The sequence below is a fragment of the Carassius gibelio genome, chromosome A11 (assembly GCF_023724105.1).
Source record: "Carassius gibelio isolate Cgi1373 ecotype wild population from Czech Republic chromosome A11, carGib1.2-hapl.c, whole genome shotgun sequence".
Lineage (NCBI taxonomy): Eukaryota > Metazoa > Chordata > Actinopteri > Cypriniformes > Cyprinidae > Carassius > Carassius gibelio.
The window spans coordinates 25,161,897-25,185,104 of NC_068381.1; the positions used below are offsets into that span (position 1 = coordinate 25,161,897).

General features: G+C 46.6%; 23 non-coding genes across 23 annotated transcripts; all 23 read right to left on the reverse strand.

Annotated features, from left to right (window-relative positions):
- Positions 1-1,635: 1,635 nt before the first annotated feature.
- On the reverse strand, positions 1,636-1,723 carry trnay-gua (transfer RNA tyrosine (anticodon GUA)). Its single transcript is given in 2 exon segments — positions 1,636-1,671; positions 1,687-1,723. It is a non-coding gene; the product is annotated as a tRNA-Tyr (tRNA).
- A 124-nt stretch (positions 1,724-1,847) lies between these two features.
- Positions 1,848-1,919, reverse strand: trnae-uuc (transfer RNA glutamic acid (anticodon UUC)). The gene has a single exon. It is a non-coding gene; the product is annotated as a tRNA-Glu (tRNA).
- A 1,637-nt stretch (positions 1,920-3,556) lies between these two features.
- Positions 3,557-3,644, reverse strand: trnay-gua (transfer RNA tyrosine (anticodon GUA)). Its single transcript is given in 2 exon segments — positions 3,557-3,592; positions 3,608-3,644. It is a non-coding gene; the product is annotated as a tRNA-Tyr (tRNA).
- Positions 3,645-3,847: 203 nt separating this feature from the next.
- Positions 3,848-3,919, reverse strand: trnae-uuc (transfer RNA glutamic acid (anticodon UUC)). Its single transcript has one exon. It is a non-coding gene; the product is annotated as a tRNA-Glu (tRNA).
- Positions 3,920-4,726: 807 nt separating this feature from the next.
- On the reverse strand, positions 4,727-4,799 carry trnar-acg (transfer RNA arginine (anticodon ACG)). Its single transcript has one exon. It is a non-coding gene; the product is annotated as a tRNA-Arg (tRNA).
- Positions 4,800-5,170: 371 nt separating this feature from the next.
- trnay-gua (transfer RNA tyrosine (anticodon GUA)) lies at positions 5,171-5,258 on the reverse strand. The gene is given in 2 exon segments: positions 5,171-5,206; positions 5,222-5,258. It is a non-coding gene; the product is annotated as a tRNA-Tyr (tRNA).
- A 124-nt stretch (positions 5,259-5,382) lies between these two features.
- trnae-uuc (transfer RNA glutamic acid (anticodon UUC)) lies at positions 5,383-5,454 on the reverse strand. The gene has a single exon. It is a non-coding gene; the product is annotated as a tRNA-Glu (tRNA).
- A 1,668-nt stretch (positions 5,455-7,122) lies between these two features.
- Positions 7,123-7,210, reverse strand: trnay-gua (transfer RNA tyrosine (anticodon GUA)). Its single transcript is given in 2 exon segments — positions 7,123-7,158; positions 7,174-7,210. It is a non-coding gene; the product is annotated as a tRNA-Tyr (tRNA).
- A 203-nt stretch (positions 7,211-7,413) lies between these two features.
- On the reverse strand, positions 7,414-7,485 carry trnae-uuc (transfer RNA glutamic acid (anticodon UUC)). The gene has a single exon. It is a non-coding gene; the product is annotated as a tRNA-Glu (tRNA).
- A 1,636-nt stretch (positions 7,486-9,121) lies between these two features.
- trnay-gua (transfer RNA tyrosine (anticodon GUA)) lies at positions 9,122-9,209 on the reverse strand. Its single transcript is given in 2 exon segments — positions 9,122-9,157; positions 9,173-9,209. It is a non-coding gene; the product is annotated as a tRNA-Tyr (tRNA).
- Positions 9,210-11,049: 1,840 nt separating this feature from the next.
- Positions 11,050-11,137, reverse strand: trnay-gua (transfer RNA tyrosine (anticodon GUA)). The gene is given in 2 exon segments: positions 11,050-11,085; positions 11,101-11,137. It is a non-coding gene; the product is annotated as a tRNA-Tyr (tRNA).
- A 124-nt stretch (positions 11,138-11,261) lies between these two features.
- On the reverse strand, positions 11,262-11,333 carry trnae-uuc (transfer RNA glutamic acid (anticodon UUC)). Its single transcript has one exon. It is a non-coding gene; the product is annotated as a tRNA-Glu (tRNA).
- A 1,216-nt stretch (positions 11,334-12,549) lies between these two features.
- On the reverse strand, positions 12,550-12,622 carry trnar-acg (transfer RNA arginine (anticodon ACG)). Its single transcript has one exon. It is a non-coding gene; the product is annotated as a tRNA-Arg (tRNA).
- A 2,283-nt stretch (positions 12,623-14,905) lies between these two features.
- Positions 14,906-14,993, reverse strand: trnay-gua (transfer RNA tyrosine (anticodon GUA)). The gene is given in 2 exon segments: positions 14,906-14,941; positions 14,957-14,993. It is a non-coding gene; the product is annotated as a tRNA-Tyr (tRNA).
- Positions 14,994-15,734: 741 nt separating this feature from the next.
- Positions 15,735-15,807, reverse strand: trnar-acg (transfer RNA arginine (anticodon ACG)). The gene has a single exon. It is a non-coding gene; the product is annotated as a tRNA-Arg (tRNA).
- A 387-nt stretch (positions 15,808-16,194) lies between these two features.
- On the reverse strand, positions 16,195-16,282 carry trnay-gua (transfer RNA tyrosine (anticodon GUA)). The gene is given in 2 exon segments: positions 16,195-16,230; positions 16,246-16,282. It is a non-coding gene; the product is annotated as a tRNA-Tyr (tRNA).
- A 1,492-nt stretch (positions 16,283-17,774) lies between these two features.
- trnar-acg (transfer RNA arginine (anticodon ACG)) lies at positions 17,775-17,847 on the reverse strand. Its single transcript has one exon. It is a non-coding gene; the product is annotated as a tRNA-Arg (tRNA).
- A 371-nt stretch (positions 17,848-18,218) lies between these two features.
- Positions 18,219-18,306, reverse strand: trnay-gua (transfer RNA tyrosine (anticodon GUA)). Its single transcript is given in 2 exon segments — positions 18,219-18,254; positions 18,270-18,306. It is a non-coding gene; the product is annotated as a tRNA-Tyr (tRNA).
- Positions 18,307-19,640: 1,334 nt separating this feature from the next.
- trnar-acg (transfer RNA arginine (anticodon ACG)) lies at positions 19,641-19,713 on the reverse strand. Its single transcript has one exon. It is a non-coding gene; the product is annotated as a tRNA-Arg (tRNA).
- A 371-nt stretch (positions 19,714-20,084) lies between these two features.
- On the reverse strand, positions 20,085-20,172 carry trnay-gua (transfer RNA tyrosine (anticodon GUA)). Its single transcript is given in 2 exon segments — positions 20,085-20,120; positions 20,136-20,172. It is a non-coding gene; the product is annotated as a tRNA-Tyr (tRNA).
- A 203-nt stretch (positions 20,173-20,375) lies between these two features.
- Positions 20,376-20,447, reverse strand: trnae-uuc (transfer RNA glutamic acid (anticodon UUC)). The gene has a single exon. It is a non-coding gene; the product is annotated as a tRNA-Glu (tRNA).
- A 1,216-nt stretch (positions 20,448-21,663) lies between these two features.
- On the reverse strand, positions 21,664-21,736 carry trnar-acg (transfer RNA arginine (anticodon ACG)). Its single transcript has one exon. It is a non-coding gene; the product is annotated as a tRNA-Arg (tRNA).
- A 339-nt stretch (positions 21,737-22,075) lies between these two features.
- On the reverse strand, positions 22,076-22,163 carry trnay-gua (transfer RNA tyrosine (anticodon GUA)). The gene is given in 2 exon segments: positions 22,076-22,111; positions 22,127-22,163. It is a non-coding gene; the product is annotated as a tRNA-Tyr (tRNA).
- Between the last annotated feature and the right edge of the window lie 1,045 nt (positions 22,164-23,208).

The following is a 23,208-nucleotide window of genomic DNA, read 5'->3' on the forward strand; positions in this document are numbered from 1 at the left end:
TGGACACTTTAAACTGGCCATGGGCTTCTGGCGCACTTTCCATACATGTGGTCAGCGTGGGCGCAGGACCTTGTAGTGGCCTGTTGCTTTAGTTCTGTGACTGTAACAAAGTGATAATAATTTGGCAAAACAAGAATTATCCAAAAGGACGGTTTTCTGAATTATATAGTGTTGTATGCATTCAGGGAATCTGTTTTTTCACTCAACCCGGGGGTTCAGTGTATTTGGGCAGATTCCTGTGATTGCAGAATTGATTCCTCAAACTGGTAATTAAGCTCTTGTCCAAGTGAAAATACTCGTGTCATCCATTTGAAAACACACACGGCAACCTTTATCTAGAGGAAAAACTGGAGTCAACCCCTGGCTGCGTACGAGAAAACCAGGAATCCTAACTGCTAGACCATATGGGAACTGGCCAGCTTTAACTGGCCACAAGCTTGTGGGCCACTTTCCATAAATGTGGCCAGTGTGGGCGCAGGGTTTTGTAGTGGCCTGTTGCTTTTGGTGTGTGACTGTAACAATGTGATAATAATTTGGCAATACAAGAATCATCCGAAGGGACGGTTTACTGAAATATATAGTGTTGCATGCATTCAAGGGACATGTTTGTTGACTCACACATGGTTCAGTTTTTTGGCCAGAATCCTGTGATTGCTGAATTTATACCTCGAACTGGTAATTAAGGTCTTGTCCAGGTGAAAATACTTGTGTCATGCATCTGAAAACACACATGGCAACCGTTATCTAGAGGAAAAACTGCCTATCGTCGGTCTGTCAAGGTACAAAACTGACATGTTGTGAGGTTAATAATGAAAGTGAGACCAATTTTTAATATGCTGATTATTCGCTCGTTCAGTTTAATGCAGATTACAAATTATTCTCAATGTCCAGGTGGCAATTAGTGATAAGGCTTCAAAATGGCAAGCCTGTGACATCAAAACCACATGGCATTGCACCCTTCAAAGTAGTAAAGCGGTTACAGAGTAGCGATGAAATTGTTCATTCTAGAATCAACTGGCCCACCAGCCTGCATTTTGTGAGACGAATGGCAATACCAAAGCATGTCCGTGTCTCCCCTAGACATCGGAATGGGTGTGCAGAATGTGCCTTTTTTTGGAAAAAATAGAAGAATGCCTAGAGAGTTGCCTTTTCTTTTGGACTTTGGAGAAAAAAAAACACAACAACAAAATAAGCCGGAGAAAAACAAGCACAGAGCGAGCCAGCCAGGAGTCGAACCTAGAATCTTCTGATCCGTAGTCAGACGTGTTATCCATTGCGCCACTGGCCCACCAAAAGTAAAGACCCCCGATTGTTACAGACTTGTTGGTTTTCGATGTGACGGTGGCAAGCATTGATGTCTGCTCATTCTCACCTTGTTATCAGGAGAACAGACTACCAGCCCTCCAGCCCTCCAGCCCACCAGCCCAGCAGCCCACGAGCCTTCCAGCCCACCATCCCTCCCTGGTGGTCTAGTGGTTAGGATTCGGCGCTCTCACCGCCGCGGCCCGGGTTCGATTCCCGGTCAGGGAAAGCTCTTTTGCCTTCCAATTGTGGACTGCGAATTCAAGCTCTGCTGACAGCTGTGAGAAAGCCAGCTCCAAGCCAAAACATTGGTGGGAACATGAAAAAAACACCTCCTTCGAGCCGGAGTTGAACCAGCGACCTAAGGATGGCCAACACTCCAACCTACAGTCCTCCGCTCTACCAGCTGAGCTATCGAAGGGGCTAAGGGCTAGTCAGAACCTCGACATATCAGGGTTCTGTAGCTCTACTGCTGGCCAAAAAGTCACTTCTGGTGCAGGAAGATTTGCTGGATTTTTGAGGAGGGAAGCAAAAAGGAGCATGCATTCCCATACCGGGAGTTGAACCCGGGCCGCCTGGGTGAAAACCAGGAATCCTAACCGCTAGACCATATGGGATCTGGACACTTTAAACTGGCCATGGGCTTCTGGCGCACTTTCCATACATGTGGTCAGCGTGGGCGCAGGACCTTGTAGTGGCCTGTTGCTTTAGTTCTGTGACTGTAACAAAGTGATAATAATTTGGCAAAACAAGAATTATCCAAAAGGACGGTTTTCTGAATTATATAGTGTTGTATGCATTCAGGGAATCTGTTTTTTCACTCAACCCGGGGGTTCAGTGTATTTGGGCAGATTCCTGTGATTGCAGAATTGATTCCTCAAACTGGTAATTAAGCTCTTGTCCAAGTGAAAATACTCGTGTCATCCATTTGAAAACACACACGGCAACCTTTATCTAGAGGAAAAACTGGAGTCAACCCCTGGCTGCGTACGAGAAAACCAGGAATCCTAACTGCTAGACCATATGGGAACTGGCCAGCTTTAACTGGCCACAAGCTTGTGGGCCACTTTCCATAAATGTGGCCAGTGTGGGCGCAGGGTTTTGTAGTGGCCTGTTGCTTTTGGTGTGTGACTGTAACAATGTGATAATAATTTGGCAATACAAGAATCATCCGAAGGGACGGTTTACTGAAATATATAGTGTTGCATGCATTCAAGGGACATGTTTGTTGACTCACACATGGTTCAGTTTTTTGGCCAGAATCCTGTGATTGCTGAATTTATACCTCGAACTGGTAATTAAGGTCTTGTCCAGGTGAAAATACTTGTGTCATGCATCTGAAAACACACATGGCAACCGTTATCTAGAGGAAAAACTGCCTATCATCGGTCTGTCAAGGTACAAAACTGACATGTTGTGAGGTTAATAATGAAAGTGAGACCAATTTTTAATATGCTGATTATTCGCTCGTTCAGTTTAATGCAGATTACAAATTATTCTCAATGTCCAGGTGGCAATTAGTGATAAGGCTTCAAAATGGCAAGCCTGTGACATCAAAACCACATGGCATTGCACCCTTCAAAGTAGTAAAGCGGTTACAGAGTAGCGATGAAATTGTTCATTCTAGAATCAACTGGCCCACCAGCCTGCATTTTGTGAGACGAATGGCAATACCAAAGCATGTCCGTGTCTCCCCTAGACATCGGAATGAGTGTGCAGAATGTGCCTTTTTTTGGAAAAAATAGAAGAATGCCTAGAGAGTTGCCTTTTCTTTTGGACTTTGGAGAAAAAAAAACACAACAACAAAATAAGCCGGAGAAAAACAAGCACAGAGCGAGCCAGCCAGGAGTCGAACCTAGAATCTTCTGATCCGTAGTCAGACGTGTTATCCATTGCGCCACTGGCCCACCAAAAGTAAAGACCCCCGATTGTTACAGACTTGTTGGTTTTCGATGTGACGGTGGCAAGCATTGATGTCTGCTCATTCTCACCTTGTTATCAGGAGAACAGACTACCAGCCCTCCAGCCCTCCAGCCCACCAGCCCAGCAGCCCACGAGCCCTCCAGCCCACCATCCCTCCCTGGTGGTCTAGTGGTTAGGATTCGGCGCTCTCACCGCCGCGGCCCGGGTTCGATTCCCGGTCAGGGAAAGCTCTTTTGCCTTCCAATTGTGGACTGCGAATTCAAGCTCTGCTGACAGCTGTGAGAAAGCCAGCTCCAAGCCAAAACATTGGTGGGAACATGAAAAAAACACCTCCTTCGAGCCGGAGTTGAACCAGCGACCTAAGGATGGCCAACACTCCAACCTACAGTCCTCCGCTCTACCAGCTGAGCTATCGAAGGGGCTAAGGGCTAGTCAGAACCTCGACATATCAGGGTTCTGTAGCTCTACTGCTGGACAAAAAGTCACTTCTGGTGCAGGAAGATTTGCTGGATCAGAACCTCGACATATCAGGGTTCTGTAGCTCTACTGCTGGCCAAAAAGTCACTTCTGGTGCAGGAAGATTTGCTGGATTTTTGAGGAGGGAAGCAAAAAGGAGCATGCATTCCCATACCGGGAGTTGAACCCGGGCCGCCTGGGTGAAAACCAGGAATCCTAACCGCTAGACCATATGGGATTTGGACACTTTAAACTGGCCATGGGCTTCTGGCGCACTTTCCATACATGTGGTCAGCGTGGGCGCAGGACCTTGTAGTGGCCTGGTGCTTTAGTTCTGTGACTGTAACAATGTGATAATAATTTGGCAAAACAAGAATTATGCAAAAGGACGGTTTTCTGAATTATATAGTGTTGTATGCATTCAGGGAATCTGTTTTTTCACTCAACCCGGGGGTTCAGTGTATTTGGGCAGATTCCTGTGATTGCAGAATTGATTCCTAAAACTGGTAATTAAGCTCTTGTCCAAGTGAAAATACTCGTGTCATCCATTTGAAAACACACATGGCAACCGTTATCTAGAGGAAAAACTGCCTATCGTCGGTCTGTCAAGGTACAAAACTGACATTTTGTGAGGTTAATAATGAAAGTGAGACCAATTTTTAATATGCTGATTATTCGCTCGTTCAGTTTAATGCAGATTACAAATTATTCTCAATGTCCAGGTGGCAATTAGTGATAAGGCTTCAAAATGGCAAGCCTGTGACATCAAAACCACATGGCATTGCACCCTTCAAAGTAGTAAAGCGGTTACAGAGTAGCGATTAAATTGTTCATTCTAGAATCAACTGGCCCACCAGCCAGCATTTTGTGAGATGAATGGCAATACCAAAGCATGTCCGTGTCTCCCCTAGACATCGGAATGGGTGTGCAGAATGTGCCTTTTTTTGGAAAAAATAGAAGAATGCCTAGAGAGTTGCCTTTTCTTTTGGACTTTGGAGAAAAAAAACACAACAACAAAATAAGCCGGAGAAAAACAAGCACAGAGCGAGCCAGCCAGGAGTCGAACCTAGAATCTTCTGATCCGTAGTCAGACGCGTTATCCATTGCGCCACTGGCCCACCATTAGTAAAGACCCCCGATTGTTACAGACTTGTTGGTTTTCGATGTGACGATGGCAAGCATTGATGTCTGCTCATTCTCACCTTGTTATCAGGAGAACAGACTACCAGCCCTCCAGCCCACCAGCCCACCAGCCCACGAGCCCTCCAGCCCTCCTGCCCACCAGCCCACCAGCCCACGAGCCCTCCAGCCCTCCCTGGTGGTCTAGTGGTTAGGATTCGGCGCTCTCACCGCCGCGGCCCGGGTTCGATTCCCGGTCAGGGAAAGCTCTTTTGCCTTCCAATTGTGGACTGCGAATTCAAGCTCTGCTGACAGCTGTGAGAAAGCAAGCTCCAAGCCAAAACATTGGTGGGAACATGAAAAAAACACCTCCTTCGAGCCGGAGTTGAACCAGCGACCTAAGGATGGCCAACACTCCAACCTACAGTCCTCCGCTCTACCAGCTGAGCTATCGAAGGGGCTAAGGGCTAGTCAGAACCTCGACATATCAGGGTTCTGTAGCTCTACTGCTGGCCAAAAAGTCACTTCTGGTGCAGGAAGATTTGCTGGATTTTTGAGGAGGGAAGCAAAAAGGAGCATGCATTCCCATACCGGGAGTTGAACCCGGGCCGCCTGGGTGAAAACCAGGAATCCTAACCGCTAGACCATATGGGATCTGAACACTTTAAACTGGCCATGGGCTTCTGGCGCACTTTCCATACATGTGGTCAGCGTGGGCGCAGGACCTTGTAGTGGCCTGTTGCTTTAGTTCTGTGACTGTAACAATGTGATAATAATTTGGCAAAACAAGAATTATCCAAAAGGACGGTTTTCTGAATTATATAGTGTTGTATGCATTCAGGGAATCTGTTTTTTCACTCAACCCGGGGGTTCAGTGTATTTGGGCAGATTCCTGTGATTGCAGAATTGATTCCTCAAACTGGTAATTAAGCTCTTGTCCAAGTGAAAATACTCGTGTCATCCATTTGAAAACACACATGGCAACCTTTATCTAGAGGAAAAACTGGAGTCAACCCCTGGCTGCGTACAAGAAAACCAGGAATCCTAACTGCTAGACCATATGGGAACTGGCCAGCTTTAACTGGCCACAAGCTTGTGGGCCACTTTCCATAAATGTGGCCAGTGTGGGCGCAGGGTTTTGTAGTGGCCTGTTGCTTTTGGTGTGTGACTGTAACAATGTGATAATAATTTGGCAATACAAGAATCATCCGAAGGGACGGTTTACTGAAATATATAGTGTTGCATGCATTCAAGGGACATGTTTGTTGACTCACACAAGGTTCAGTTTTTTGGCCAGAATCCTGTGATTGCTGAATTTATACCTCGAACTGGTAATTAAGGTCTTGTCCAGGTGAAAATACTTGTGTCATGCATCTGAAAACACACATGGCAACCGTTATCTAGAGGAAAAACAGCCTATCGTCGGTCTGTCAAGGTACAAAACTGACATGTTGTGAGTTTAATAATGAAAGTGAGACCAATTTTTAATATGCTGATTATTCGCTCGTTCAGTTTAATGCAGATTACAAATTATTCTCAATGTCCAGGTGGCAATTAGTGATAAGGCTTCAAAATGGCAAGCCTGTGACATCAAAACCACATGGCATTGCACCCTTCAAAGTAGTAAAGCGGTTACAGAGTAGCGATGAAATTGTTCTTTCTAGAATCAACTGGCCCACCAGCCTGCATTTTGTGAGACGAATGGCAATACCAAAGCATGTCCGTGTCTCCCCTAGACATCGGAATGGGTGTGCAGAATGTGCCTTTTTTTGGAAAAAATAGAAGAATGCCTAGAGAGTTGCCTTTTCTTTTGGACTTTGGAGAAAAAAAACACAACAACAAAATAAGCCATAGAAAAACAAGCACAGAGCGAGCCAGCCAGGAGTCAAACCTAGAATCTTCTGATCCGTAGTCAGACGCGTTATCCATTGCGCCACTGGCCCACCATTAGTAAAGACCCCCGATTGTTACAGACTTGTTGGTTTTCGATGTGACGGTGGCAAGAATTGATGTCTGCTCATTCTCACCTTGTTATCAGGAGAACAGACTACCAGCCCTCCAGCCCACCAGCCCACCAGCCCACAAGCCCACGAGCACTCCAGCCCTCCTGCCCACCAGCCCACGAGCCCTCCAGCCCACCATCCATCCCTGGTGGTCTAGTGGTTAGGATTCAGCGCTCTCACCGCCGCGGCCCGGGTTCGATTCCCGGTCAGGGAAAGCTCTTTTGCCTTCCAATTGTGGACTGCGAATTCAAGCTCTGCTGACAGCTGTGAGAAAGCCAGCTCCAAGCCAAAACATTGGTGGGAACATGAAAAAAACACCTCCTTCGAGCCGGAGTTGAACCAGCGACCTAAGGATGGCCAACACTCCAACCTACAGTCCTCCGCTCTACCAGCTGAGCTATCGAAGGGGCTAAGGGCTAGTCAGAACCTCGACATATCAGGGTTCTGTAGCTCTACTGCTGGCCAAAAAGTCACTTCTGGTGCAGGAAGATTTGCTGGATCAGAACCTCGACATATCAGGGTTCTGTAGCTCTACTGCTGGCCAAAAAGTCACTTCTGGTGCAGGAAGATTTGCGGGATTTTTGAGGAGGGAAGCAAAAAGGAGCATGCATTCCCATACCGGGAGTTGAACCCGGGCCGCCTGGGTGAAAACCAGGAATCCTAACCGCTAGACCATATGGGATTTGGACACTTTAAACTGGCCATGGGCTTCTGGCGCACTTTCCATACATGTGGTCAGCGTGGGCGCAGGACCTTGTAGTGGCCTGTTGCTTTAGTTCTGTGACTGTAACAATGTGATAATAATTTGGCAAAACAAGAATTATCCAAAAGGACGGTTTTCTGAATTATATAGTGTTGTATGCATTCAGGGAATCTGTTTTTTCACTCAACCCGGGGGTTCAGTGTATTTGGGCAGATTCCTGTGATTGCAGAATTGATTCCTCAAACTGGTAATTAAGCTCTTGTCCAAGTGAAAATACTCCTGTCATCCATTTGAAAACACACACGGCAACCTTTATCTAGAGGAAAAACTGGAGTCAACCCCTGGCTGCGTACGAGAAAACCAGGAATCCTAACTGCTAGACCATATGGGAACTGGCCAGCTTTAACTGGCCACAAGCTTGTGGGCCACTTTCCATAAATGTGGCCAGTGTGGGCGCAGGGTTTTGTAGTGGCCTGTTGCTTTTGGTGTGTGACTGTAACAATGTGATAATAATTTGGCAATACAAGAATCATCCGAAGGGACGGTTTACTGAAATATATAGTGTTGCATGCATTCAAGGGACATGTTTGTTGACTCACACATGGTTCAGTTTTTTGGCCAGAATCCTGTGATTGCTGAATTTATACCTCGAACTGGTAATTAAGGTCTTGTCCAGGTGAAAATACTTGTGTCATGCATCTGAAAACACACATGGCAACCGTTATCTAGAGGAAAAACTGCCTATCGTCGGTCTGTCAAGGTACAAAACTGACATGTTGTGAGGTTAATAATGAAAGTGAGACCAATTTTTAATATGCTGATTATTCGCTCGTTCAGTTTAATGCAGATTACAAATTATTCTCAATGTCCAGGTGGCAATTAGTGATAAGGCTTCAAAATGGCAAGCCTGTGACATCAAAACCACATGGCATTGCACCCTTCAAAGTAGTAAAGCGGTTACAGAGTAGCGATGAAATTGTTCATTCTAGAATCAACTGGCCCACCAGCCTGCATTTTGTGAGACGAATGGCAATACCAAAGCATGTCCGTGTCTCCCCTAGACATCGGAATGGGTGTGCAGAATGTGCCTTTTTTTGGAAAAAATAGAAGAATGCCTAGAGAGTTGCCTTTTCTTTTGGACTTTGGAGAAAAAAAACACAACAACAAAATAAGCCGGAGAAAAACAAGCACAGAGCGAGCCAGCCAGGAGTCGAACCTAGAATCTTCTGATCCGTAGTCAGATGCGTTATCCATTGCGCCACTGGCCCAACAAAAGTAAAGGCCCCCGATTGTTACAGACTTGTTGGTTTTCGATGTGACGGTGGCAAGCATTGATGTCTGCTCATTCTCACCTTGTTATCAGGAGAACAGACTACCAGCCCTCCAGCCCTCCAGCCCACCAGCCCAGCAGCCCACGAGCCCTCCAGCCCACCATCCCTCCCTGGTGGTCTAGTGGTTAGGATTCGGCGCTCTCACCGCCGCGGCCCGGGTTCGATTCCCGGTCAGGGAAAGCTCTTTTGCCTTCCAATTGTGGACTGCGAATTCAAGCTCTGCTGACAGCTGTGAGAAAGCCAGCTCCAAGCCAAAACATTGGTGGGAACATGAAAAAAACACCTCCTTCGAGCCGGAGTTGAACCAGCGACCTAAGGATGGCCAACACTCCAACCTACAGTCCTCCGCTCTACCAGCTGAGCTATCGAAGGGGCAAAGGGCTAGTCAGAACCTCGACCTATCAGGGTTCTGTAGCTCTACTGCTGGCCAAAAAGTCACTTCTGGTGCAGGAAGATTTGCTGGATTTTTGAGGAGGGAAGCAAAAAGGAGCATGCATTCCCATACCGGGAGTTGAACCCGGGCCGCCTGGGTGAACACCAGGAATCCTAACCGCTAGACCGTATGGGCTTTGGACACTTTAAACTGGCCATGGGCTTCTGGCGCACTTTCCATACATGTGGTCAGCGTGGGCGCAGGACCTTGTAGTGGCCTGTTGCTTTAGTTCTGGGACTGTAACAATGTGATAATAATTTGGCAAAACAAGAATTATCCAAAAGGACGGTTTTCTGAATTATATAGTGTTGTATGCATTCAGGGAATCTGTTTTTTCACTCAACCCGGGGGTTCAGTGTATTTGGGCAGATTCCTGTGATTGCAGAATTGATTCCTCAAACTGGTAATTAAGCTCTTGTCCAAGTGAAAATACTCGTGTCATCCATTTGAAAACACACACGGCAACCTTTATCTAGAGGAAAAACTGGAGTCAACCCCTGGCTGCGTACAAGAAAACCAGGAATCCTAACTGCTAGACCATATGGGAACTGGCCAGCTTTAACTGGCCACAAGCTTGTGGGCCACTTTCCATAAATGTGGCCAGTGTGGGCGCAGGGTTTTGTAGTGGCCTGTTGCTTTTGGTGTGTGACTGTAACAATGTGATAATAATTTGGCAATACAAGAATCATCCGAAGGGACGGTTTACTGAAATATATAGTGTTGCATGCATTCAAGGGACATGTTTGTTGACTCACACATGGTTCAGTTTTTTGGCCAGAATCCTGTGATTGCTGAATTTATACCTCGAACTGGTAATTAAGGTCTTGTCCAGGTGAAAATACTTGTGTCATGCATCTGAAAACACACATGGCAACCGTTATCTAGAGGAAAAACTGCCTATCGTCGGTCTGTCAAGGTACAAAACTGACATGTTGTGAGGTTAATAATGAAAGTGAGACCAATTTTTAATCCGCAAAATTGCTGATTATTCGCTCGTTCAGTTTAATGCAGATTACAAATTATTCTCAATGTCCAGGTGGCAATTAGTGATAAGGCTTCAAAATGGCAAGCCTGTGACATCAAAACCACATGGCATTGCACCCTTCAAAGTAGTAAAGCGGTTACAGAGTAGCGATGAAATTGTTCTTTCTAGAATCAACTGGCCCACCAGCCTGCATTTTGTGAGACGAATGGCAATACCAAAGCATGTCCGTGTCTCCCCTAGACATCGGAATGGGTGTGCAGAATGTGCCTTTTTTTGGAAAAAATAGAAGAATGCCTAGAGAGTTGCCTTTTCTTTTGGACTTTGGAGAAAAAAAACACAACAACAAAATAAGCCGGAGAAAAACAAGCACAGAGCGAGCCAGCCAGGAGTAGAACCTAGAATCTTCTGATCCGTAGTCAGACGCGTTATCCATTGCGCCACTGGCCCACCAAAAGTAAAGACCCCTGATTGTTACAGACTTGTTGGTTTTCGATGTGACGGTGGCAAGCATTGATGTCTGCTCATTCTCACCTTGTTATCAGGAGAACAGACTACCAGCCCTCCAGCCCTCCAGCCCACCAGCCCAGCAGCCCACGAGCCTTCCAGCCCACCATCCCTCCCTGGTGGTCTAGTGGTTAGGATTCGGCGCTCTCACCGCCGCGGCCCGGGTTCGATTCCCAGTCAGGGAAAGCTCTTTTGCCTTCCAATTGTGGACTGCGAATTCAAGCTCTGCTGACAGCTGTGAGAAAGCCAGCTCCAAGCCAAAACATTGGTGGGAACATGAAAAAAACACCTCCTTCGAGCCGGAGTTGAACCAGCGACCTAAGGATGGCCAACACTCCAACCTACAGTCCTCCGCTCTACCAGCTGAGCTATCGAAGGGGCTAAGGGCTAGTCAGAACCTCGACATATCAGGGTTCTGTAGCTCTACTGCTGGCCAAAAAGTCACTTCTGGTGCAGGAAGATTTGCTGGATTTTTGAGGAGGGAAGCAAAAAGGAGCATGCATTCCCATACCGGGAGTTGAACCCGGGCCGCCTGGGTGAAAACCAGGAATCCTAACCGCTAGACCATATGGGATCTGGACACTTTAAACTGGCCATGGGCTTCTGGCGCACTTTCCATACATGTGGTCAGCGTGGGCGCAGGACCTTGTAGTGGCCTGTTGCTTTAGTTCTGTGACTGTAACAAAGTGATAATAATTTGGCAAAACAAGAATTATCCAAAAGGACGGTTTTCTGAATTATATAGTGTTGTATGCATTCAGGGAATCTGTTTTTTCACTCAACCCGGGGGTTCAGTGTATTTGGGCAGATTCCTGTGATTGCAGAATTGATTCCTCAAACTGGTAATTAAGCTCTTGTCCAAGTGAAAATACTCGTGTCATCCATTTGAAAACACACACGGCAACCTTTATCTAGAGGAAAAACTGGAGTCAACCCCTGGCTGCGTACGAGAAAACCAGGAATCCTAACTGCTAGACCATATGGGAACTGGCCAGCTTTAACTGGCCACAAGCTTGTGGGCCACTTTCCATAAATGTGGCCAGTGTGGGCGCAGGGTTTTGTAGTGGCCTGTTGCTTTTGGTGTGTGACTGTAACAATGTGATAATAATTTGGCAATACAAGAATCATCCGAAGGGACGGTTTACTGAAATATATAGTGTTGCATGCATTCAAGGGACATGTTTGTTGACTCACACAAGGTTCAGTTTTTTGGCCAGAATCCTGTGATTGCTGAATTTATACCTCGAACTGGTAATTAAGGTCTTGTCCAGGTGAAAATACTTGTGTCATGCATCTGAAAACACACATGGCAACCGTTATCTAGAGGAAAAACTGCCTATCGTCGGTCTGTCAAGGTACAAAACTGACATGTTGTGAGGTTAATAATGAAAGTGAGACCAATTTTTAATATGCTGATTATTCGCTCGTTCAGTTTAATGCAGATTACAAATTATTCTCAATGTCCAGGTGGCAATTAGTGATAAGGCTTCAAAATGGCAAGCCTGTGACATCAAAACCACATGGCATTGCACCCTTCAAAGTAGTAAAGCGGTTACAGAGTAGCAATGAAATTGTTCATTCTAGAATCAACTGGCCCACCAGCCTGCATTTTGTGAGACGAATGGCAATACCAAAGCATGTCCGTGTCTCCCCTAGACATCGGAATGGGTGTGCAGAATGTGCCTTTTTTTGGAAAAAATAGAAGAATGCCTAGAGAGTTGCCTTTTGTTTTGGACTTTGGAGAAAAAAAACACAACAACAAAATAAGCCGGAGAAAAACAAGCACAGAGCGAGCCAGCCAGGAGTCGAACCTAGAATCTTCTGATCCGTAGTCAGACGCGTTATCCATTGCGCCACTGGCCCACCAAAAGTAAAGACCCCCGATTGTTACAGACTTGTTGGTTTTCGATGTGACGGTGGCAAGCATTGATGTCTGCTCATTCTCACCTTGTTATCAGAAGAACAGACTACCAGCCCTCCAGCCCTCCAGCCCACCAGCCCAGCAGCCCACCATCCCTCCCTGGTGGTCTAGTGGTTAGGATTCGGCGGTCTCACCGCCGCGGCCAGGGTTCGATTCCCGGTCAGGGAAAGCTCTTTTGCCTTCCAATTGTGGACTGCGAATTCAAGCTCTGCTGACAGCTGTGAGAAAGCCAGCTCCAAGCCAAAACATTGGTGGGAACATGAAAAAAACACCTCATTCGAGCCGGAGTTGAACCAGCGACCTAAGGATGGCCAACACTCCAACCTACAGTCCTCCGCTCTACCAGCTGAGCTATCGAAGGGGCTAAGGGCTAGTCAGAACCTCGACATATCAGGGTTCTGTAGCTCTACTGCTGGCCAAAAAGTCACTTCTGGTGCAGGAAGATTTGCTGGATTTTTGAGGAGGGAAGCAAAAAGGAGCATGCATTCCCATACTGGGAGTTGAACCCGGGCCGCCTGGGTGAAAACCAGGAATCCTAACCGCTAGACCATATGGGATTTGGACACTTTAAACTGGCCATGGGCTTCTGGCGCACTTTCCATACATGTGGTCAGCGTGGGCGCAGGACCTTGTAGTGGCCTGTTGCTTTAGTTCTGTGACTGTAACAATGTGATGATAATTTGGCAAAACAAGAATTATCCAAAAGGACGGTTTTCTGAATTATATAGTGTTGTATGCATTCAGGGAATCTGTTTTTTCACTCAACCCGGGGGTTCAGTGTATTTGGGCAGATTTCTGTGATTGCAGAATTGATTCCTCAAACTGGTAATTAAGCTCTTGTCCAAGTGAAAATACTCGTGTCATCCATTTGAAAACACACACGGCAACCTTTATCTAGAGGAAAAACTGGAGTCAACCCCTGGCTGCGTACGAGAAAACCAGGAATCCTAACTGCTAGACCATATGGGAACTGGCCAGCTTTAACTGGCCACAAGCTTGTGGGCCACTTTCCATAAATGTGGCCAGTGTGGGCGCAGGGTTTTGTAGTGGCCTGTTGCTTTTGGTGTGTGACTGTAACAATGTGATAATAATTTGGCAATACAAGAATCATCCGAAGGGACGGTTTACTGAAATATATAGTGTTGCATGCATTCAAGGGACATGTTTGTTGACTCACACATGGTTCAGTTTTTTGGCCAGAATCCTGTGATTGCTGAATTTATACCTCGAACTGGTAATTAAGGTCTTGTCCAGGTGAAAATACTTGTGTCATGCATCTGAAAACACACATGGCAACCGTTATCTAGAGGAAAAACTGCCTATCGTCGGTCTGTCAAGGTACAAAACTGACATGTTGTGAGGTTAATAATGAAAGTGAGACCAATTTTTAATATGCTGATTATTCGCTCGTTCAGTTTAATGCAGATTACAAATTATTCTCAATGTCCAGGCGGCAATTAGTGATAAGGCTTCAAAATGGCAAGCCTGTGACATCAAAACCACATGGCATTGCACCCTTCAAAGTAGTAAAGCGGTTACAGAGTAGCGATGAAATTGTTCATTCTAGAATCAACTGGCCCACCAGCCAGCATTTTGTGAGATGAATGGCAATACCAAAGCATGTCCGTGTCTCCCCTAGACATCGGAATGGGTGTGCAGAATGTGCCTTTTTTTGGAAAAAATAGAAGAATGCCTAGAGAGTTGCCTTTTCTTTTGGACTTTGGAGAAAAAAAACACAACAACAAAATAAGCCGGAGAAAAACAAGCACAGAGCAAGCCAGCCAGGAGTCGAACCTAGAATCTTCTGATCCGTAGTCAGACGCGTTATCCATTGCGCCACTGGCCCACCATTAGTAAAGACCCCCGATTGTTACAGACTTGTTGGTTTTCGATGTGACGGTGGCAAGCATTGATGTCTGCTCATTCTCACCTTGTTATCAGGAGAACAGACTACCAGCCCTCCAGCCCACCAGCCCACCAGCCCACCAGCCCACGAGCCCTCCAGCTCTCCTGCCCACCAGCCCACGAGCCCTCCAGCCCACCATCCATCCCTGGTGGTCTAGTGGTTAGGATTCGGCGCTCTCACCGCCGCGGCCCGGGTTCGATTCCCGGTCAGGGAAAGCTCTTTTGCCTTCCAATTGTGGACTGCGAATTCAAGCTCTGCTGACAGCTGTGAGAAAGCCAGCTCCAAGCCAAAACATTGGTGGGAACATGAAAAAAACACCTCCTTCGAGCCGGAGTTGAACCAGCGACCTAAGGATGGCCAACACTCCAACCTACAGTCCTCCGCTCTACCAGCTGAGCTATCGAAGGGGCTAAGGGCTAGTCAGAACCTCGACATATCAGGGTTCTGTAGCTCTACTGCTGGCCAAAAAGTAAAAAAAAAAAAACCAGGAATCCTAACTGCTAGACCATATGGGAACTGGCCAGCTTTAACTGGCCACAAGCTTGTGGGCCACTTTCCATAAATGTGGCCAGTGTGGGCGCAGGGTTTTGTAGTGGCATGTTGCTTTTGGTGTGTGACTGTAACAATGTGATAATAATTTGGCAATACAAGAATCATCCGAAGGGACGGTTTACTGAAATATATAGTGTTGCATGCATTCAAGGGACATGTTTGTTGACTCACACAAGGTTCAGTTTTTTGGCCAGAATCCTGTGATTGCTGAATTTATACCTCGAACTGGTAATTAAGGTCTTGTCCAGGTGAAAATACTTGTGTCATGTCCAGGTGGCAATTAGTGATAAGGCTTCAAAATGGCAAGCCTGTGACATCAAAACCACATGGCATTGCACCCTTCAAAGTAGTAAAGCGGTTACAGAGTAGCGATGAAATTGTTCATTCTAGAATCAACTGGCCCACCAGCCTGCATTTTGTGAGACGAATGGCAATACCAAAGCATGTCCGTGTCTCCCCTAGACATCGGAATGGGTGTGCAGAATGTGCCTTTTTTTGGAAAAAATAGAAGAATGCCTAGAGAGTTGCCTTTTGTTTTGGACTTTGGAGAAAAAAAACACAACAACAAAATAAGCCGGAGAAAAACAAGCACAGAGCGAGCCAGCCAGGAGTCGAACCTAGAATCTTCTGATCCGTAGTCAGACGCGTTATCCATTGCGCCACTGGCCCACCATTGGTAAGGAAACCCGATTGTTACAGACTTGTTGGTTTTCGATGTGACGGTGGCAAGCATTGATGTCTGCTCATTCTCACCTTGTTATCAGGAGAACAGACTACCAGCCCTCCAGCCCACCAGCCCACCAGCCCACGAGCCCTCCAGCCCTCCTGCCCACCAGCCCACGAGCCCTCCAGCCCACGAGCCCTCCAGCCCACCATCCCTCCCTGGTGGTCTAGTGGTTAGGATTCGGCGCTCTCGCCGCCGCGGCCCGGGTTCGATTCCCGGTCAGGGAAAGCTCTTTTGCCTTCCAATTGTGGACTGCGAATTCAAGCTCTGCTGACAGCTGTGAGAAAGCAATCTCCAAGCCAAAACATTGGTGGGAACATGAAAAAAACACCTCCTTCGAGCCGGAGTTGAACCAGCGACCTAAGGATGGCCAACACTCCAACCTACAGTCCTCCGCTCTACCAGCTGAGCTATCGAAGGGGCTAAGGGCTAGTCAGAACCTCGACATATCAGGGTTCTGTAGCTCTACTGCTGGCCAAAAAGTCACTTCTGGTGCAGGAAGATTTGCTGGATCAGAACCTCGACATATCAGGGTTCTGTAGCTCTACTGCTGGCCAAAAAGTCACTTCTGGTGCAGGAAGATTTGCTGGATTTTTGAGGAGGGAAGCAAAAAGGAGCATGCATTCCCATACCGGGAGTTGAAGCCGGGCCGCCTGGGTGAAAACCAGGAATCCTAACCGCTAGACCATATGGGATTTGGACACTTTAAACTGGCCATGGGCTTCTGGCGCACTTTCCATACATGTGGTCAGCGTGGGTGCAGGACCTTGTAGTGGCCTGTTGCTTTAGTTCTGTGACTGTAACAATGTGATAATAATTTGGCAAAACAAGAATTATCCAAAATGACGGTTTTCTGAATTATATAGTGTTGTATGCATTCAGGGAATCTGTTTTTTCACTCAACCCGGGGGTTCAGTGTATTTGGGCAGATTCCTGTGATTGCAGAATTGATTCCTCAAACTGGTAATTAAGCTCTTGTCCAAGTGAAAATACTCGTGTCATCCATTTGAAAACACACACGGCAACCTTTATCTAGAGGAAAAACTGGAGTCAACCCCTGGCTGCGTACGAGAAAACCAGGAATCCTAACTGCTAGACCATATGGGAACTGGCCAGCTTTAACTGGCCACAAGCTTGTGGGCCACTTTCCATAAATGTGGCCAGTGTGGGCGCAGGGTTTTGTAGTGGCCTGTTGCTTTTGGTGTGTGACTGTAACAATGTGATAATAATTTGGCAATACAAGAATCATCCGAAGGGACGGTTTACTGAAATATATAGTGTTGCATGCATTCAAGGGACATGTTTGTTGACTCACACATGGTTCAGTTTTTTTGGCCAGAATCCTGTGATTGCTGAATTTATACCTCGAACTGGTAATTAAGGTCTTGTCCAGGTGAAAATACTTGTGTCATGCATCTGAAAACACACATGGCAACCGTTATCTAGAGGAAAAACTGCCTATCGTCGGTCTGTCAAGGTACAAAACTGACATGTTGTGAGGTTAATAATGAAAGTGAGACCAATTTTTAATATGCTGATTATTCGCTCGTTCAGTTTAATGCAGATTACAAATTATTCTCAATGTCCAGGTGGCAATTAGTGATAAGGCTTCAAAATGGCAAGCCTGTGACATCAAAACCACATGGCATTGCACCCTTCAAAGTAGTAAAGCGGTTACAGAGTAGCGATGAAATTGTTCATTCTAGAATCAACTGGCCCACCAGCCAGCATTTTGTGAGATGAATGGCAATACCAAAGCATGTCCGTGTCTCCCCTAGACATCGGAATGGGTGTGCAGAATGTGCCTTTTTTTGGAAAAAATAGAAGAATGCCTAGAGAGTTGCCTTTTCTTTTGGACTTTGGAGAAAAAAAACACAACAACAAAATAAGCCGGAGAAAAACAAGCACAGAGCGAGCCAGCCAGGAGTCGAACCTAGAATCTTCTGATCCGTAGTCAGACGCGTTATCCATTGCGCCACTGGCCCACCATTAGTAAAGACCCCCGATTGTTACAGACTTGTTGGTTTTCGATGTGACGGTGGCAAGCATTGATGTCTGCTCATTCTCACCTTGTTATCAGGAGAACAGACTACCAGCCCTCCAGCCCACCAGCCCACCAGCCCAGGAGCCCTCCAGCCCTCCTGCCCACCAGCCCACCAGCCCTCCAGCCCACCATCCATCCCTGGTGGTCTAGTGGTTAGGATTCGGCGCTCTCACCGCCGCGGCCCGGGTTCGATTCCCGGTCAGGGAAAGCTCTTTTGCCTTCCAATTGTGGACTGCGAATTCAAGCTCTGCTGACAGCTGTGAGAAAGCCAGCTCCAAGCCAAAACATTGGTGGGAACATGAAAAAAACACCTCCTTCGAGCCGGAGTTGAACCAGCGACCTAAGGATGGCCAACACTCCAACCTACAGTCCTCCGCTCTACCAGCTGAGCTATCGAAGGGTCTAAGGGCTAGTCAGAACCTCGACATATCAGGGTTCTGTAGCTCTACTGCTGGCCAAAAAGTCAAAAAAAAAAAAAAACAGGAATCCTAACCGCTAGACCATATGGGATCTGGACACTTTAAACTGGCCATGGGCTTCTGGCGCACTTTCCATACATGTGGTCAGCGTGGGCGCAGGACCTAGTAGTGGCCTGTTGCTTTAGTTCTGTGACTGTAACAATGTGATAATAATTTGGCAAAACAAGAATTATCCAAAAGGACGGTTTTCTGAATTATATAGTGTTGTATGCATTCAGGGAATCTGTTTTTTCACTCAACCCGGGGGTTCAGTGTATTTGGGCAGATTCCTGTGATTGCAGAATTGATTCCTCAAACTGGTAATTAAGCTCTTGTCCAAGTGAAAATACTCGTGTCATCCATTTGAAAACACACACGGCAACCTTTATCTAGAGGAAAAACTGGAGTCAACCCCTGGCTGCGTACAAGAAAACCAGGAATCCTAACTGCTAGACCATATGGGAACTGGCCAGCTTTAACTGGCCACAAGCTTGTGGGCCACTTTCCATAAATGTGGCCAGTGTGGGCGCAGGGTTTTGTAGTGGCCTGTTGCTTTTGGTGTGTGACTGTAACAATGTGATAATAATTTGGCAATACAAGAATCATCCGAAGGGACGGTTTACTGAAATATATAGTGTTGCATGCATTCAAGGGACATGTTTGTTGACTCGCACATGGTTCAGTTTTTTGGCCAGAATCCTGTGATTGCTGAATTTATACCTCGAACTGGTAATTAAGGTATTGTCCAGGTGAAAATACTTGTGTCATGCATCTGAAAACACACATGGCAACCGTTATCTAGAGGAAAAACTGCCTATCGTCGGTCTGTCAAGGTACAAAACTGACATGTTGTGAGGTTAATAATGAAAGTGAGACCAATTTTTAATCCGCAAAATTGCTGATTATTCGCTCGTTCAGTTTAATGCAGATTACAAATTATTCTCAATGTCCAGGTGGCAATTAGTGATAAGGCTTCAAAATGGCAAGCCTGTGACATCAAAACCACATGGCATTGCACCCTTCAAAGTAGTAAAGCGGTTACAGAGTAGCGATGAAATTGTTCTTTCTAGAATCAACTGGCCCACCAGCCTGCATTTTGTGAGACGAATGGCAATACCAAAGCATGTCCGTGTCTCCCCTAGACATCGGAATGGGTGTGCAGAATGTGCCTTTTTTTGGAAAAAATAGAAGAATGCCTAGAGAGTTGCCTTTTCTTTTGGACTTTGGAGAAAAAAAACACAACAACAAAATAAGCCGGAGAAAAACAAGCACAGAGCGAGCCAGCCAGGAGTCGAACCTAGAATCTTCTGATCCGTAGTCAGACGCGTTATCCATTGCGCCACTGGCCCACCAATAGTAAAGACCCCCGATTGTTACAGACTTGTTGGTTTTCGATGTGACGGTGGCAAGCATTGATGTCTGCTCATTCTCACCTTGTTATCAGGAGAACAGACTACCAGCCCTCCAGCCCACCAGCCCACCAGCCCACGAGCCCTCCAGCCCTCCTGCCCACCAGCCCACGAGCCCTCCAGGCCACCATCCATCCCTGGTGGTCTAGTGGTTAGGATTCGGCGCTCTCACCGCCGCGGCCCGGGTTCGATTCCCGGTCAGGGAAAGCTCTTTTGCCTTCCAATTGTAGACTGCGAATTCAAGCTCTGCTGACAGCTGTGAGAAAGCCAGCTCCAAGCCAAAACATTGGTGGGAACATGAAAAAAACACCTCCTTCGAGCCGGAGTTGAACCAGCGACCTAAGGATTGCCAACACTCCAACCTACAGTCCTCCGCTCTACCAGCTGAGCTATCGAAGGGGCTAAGGGCTAGTCAGAACCTCGACATATCAGGGTTCTGTAGCTCTACTGCTGGCCAAAAAGTCACTTCTGGTGCAGGAAGATTTGCTGGATCAGAACCTCGACATATCAGGGTTCTGTAGCTCTACTGCTGGCCAAAAAGTCACTTCTGGTGCAGGAAGATTTGCTGGATTTTTGAGGAGGGAAGCAAAAAGGAGCATGCATTCCCATACCGGGAGTTGAACCCGGGCCGCCTGGGTGAAAACCAGGAATCCTAACCGCTAGACCATATGGGATTTGGACACTTTAAACTGGCCATGGGCTTCTGGCGCACTTTCCATACATGTGGTCAGCGTGGGCGCAGGACCTTGTAGTGGCCTGTTGCTTTAGTTCTGTGACTGTAACAATGTGATAATAATTTGGCAAAACAAGAATTATCCAAAAGGACGGTTTTCTGAATTATATAGTGTTGTATGCATTCAGGGAATCTGTTTTTTCACTCAACCCGGGGGTTCAGTGTATTTGGGCAGATTCCTGTGATTGCAGAATTGATTCCTCAAACTGGTAATTAAGCTCTTGTCCAAGTGAAAATACTCGTGTCATCCATTTGAAAACACACACGGCAACCTTTATCTAGAGGAAAAACTGGAGTCAACCCCTGGCTGTGTACAAGAAAACCAGGAATCCTAACTGCTAGACCATATGGGAACTGGCCAGCTTTAACTGGCCACAAGCTTGTGGGCCACTTTCCATAAATGTGGCCAGTGTGGGCGCAGGGTCTTGTAGTGGCCTGTTGCTTTTGGTGTGTGACTGTAACAATGTGATAATAATTTGGCAATACAAGAATCATCCGAAGGGACGGTTTACTGAAATATATAGTGTTGCATGCATTCAAGGGACATGTTTGTTGACTCACACATGGTTCAGTTTTTTGGCCAGAATCCTGTGATTGCTGAATTTATACCTCGAACTGGTAATTAAGGTCTTGTCCAGGTGAAAATACTTGTGTCATGCATCTGAAAACACACATGGCAACCGTTATCTAGAGGAAAAACTGCCTATCGTCGGTCTGTCAAGGTACAAAACTGACATGTTGTGAGGTTAATAATGAAAGTGAGACCAATTTTTAATATGCTGATTATTCGCTCGTTCAGTTTAATGCAGATTACAAATTATTCTCAATGTCCAGGTGGCAATTAGTGATAAGGCTTCAAAATGGCAAGCCTGTGACATCAAAACCACATGGCATTGCACCCTTCAAAGTAGTAAAGCGGTTACAGAGTAGCGATGAAATTGTTCTTTCTAGAATCAACTGGCCCACCAGCCTGCATTTTGTGAGACGAATGGCAATACCAAAGCATGTCCGTGTCTCCCCTAGACATCGGAATGGGTGTGCAGAATGTGCCTTTTTTTGGAAAAAATAGAAGAATGCCTAGAGAGTTGCCTTTTCTTTTGGACTTTGGAGAAAAAAAACACAACAACAAAATAAGCCGGAGAAAAACAAGCACAGAGCGAGCCAGCCAGGAGTCGAACCTAGAATCTTCTGATCCGTAGTCAGACGCGTTATCCATTGCGCCACTGGCCCACCATTAGTAAAGACCCCCGATTGTTACAGACTTGTTGGTTTTCGATGTGACGGTGGCAAGCATTGATGTCTGCTCATTCTCACCTTGTTATCAGGAGAACAGACTACCAGCCCTCCAGCCCACCAGCCCACCAGCCCACGAGCCCTCCAGCCCACCATCCATCCCTGGTGGTCTAGTGGTTAGGATTCGGCGCTCTCACCGCCGCGGCCCGGGTTCGATTCCCGGTCAGGGAAAGCTCTTTTGCCTTCCAATTGTGGACTGCGAATTCAAGCTCTGCTGACAGCTGTGAGAAAGCCAGCTCCAAGCCAAAACATTGGTGGGAACATGAAAAAAACACCTCCTTCGAGCCGGAGTTGAACCAGCGACCTAAGGATGGCCAACACTCCAACCTACAGTCCTCCGCTCTACCAGCTGAGCTATCGAAGGGGCTAAGGGCTAGTCAGAACCTCGACATATCAGGGTTCTGTAGCTCTACTGCTGGCCAAAAAGTCACTTCTGGTGCAGGAAGATTTGCTGGATCAGGACCTCGACATATCAGGGTTCTGTAGCTCTACTGCTGGCCAAAAAGTCACTTCTGGTGCAGGAAGATTTGCTGGATTTTTGAGGAGGGAAGCAAAAAGGAGCATGCATTCCCATACCGGGAGTTGAACCCAGGCCGCCTGGGTGAAAACCAGGAATCCTAACCGCTAGACCATATGGGATTTGGACACTTTAAACTGGCCATGGGCTTCTGGCGCACTTTCCATACATGTGGTCAGCGTGGGCGCAGGACCTTGTAGTGGCCTGTTGCTTTAGTTCTGTGACTGTAACAATGTGATAATAATTTGGCAAAACAAGAATTATCCAAAAGGACGGTTTTCTGAATTATATAGTGTTGTATGCATTCAGGGAATCTGTTTTTTCACTCAACCCGGGGGTTCAGTGTATTTGGGCAGATTCCTGTGATTGCAGAATTGATTCCTCAAACTGGTAATTAAGCTCTTGTCCAAGTGAAAATACTCGTGTCATCCATTTGAAAACACACACGGCAACCTTTATCTAGAGGAAAAACTGGAGTCAACCCCTGGCTGCGTACGAGAAAACCAGGAATCCTAACTGCTAGACCATATGGGAACTGGCCAGCTTTAACTGGCCACAAGCTTGTGGGCCACTTTCCATAAATGTGGCCAGTGTGGGCGCAGGGTTTTGTAGTGGCCTGTTGCTTTTGGTGTGTGACTGTAACAATGTGATAATAATTTGGCAATACAAGAATCATCCGAAGGGACGGTTTACTGAAATATATAGTGTTGCATGCATTCAAGGGACATGTTTGTTGACTCACACATGGTTCAGTTTTTTGGCCAGAATCCTGTGATTGCTGAATTTATACCTCGAACTGGTAATTAAGGTCTTGTCCAGGTGAAAATACTTGTGTCATGCATCTGAAAACACACATGGCAACCGTTATCTAGAGGAAAAACTGCCTATCGTC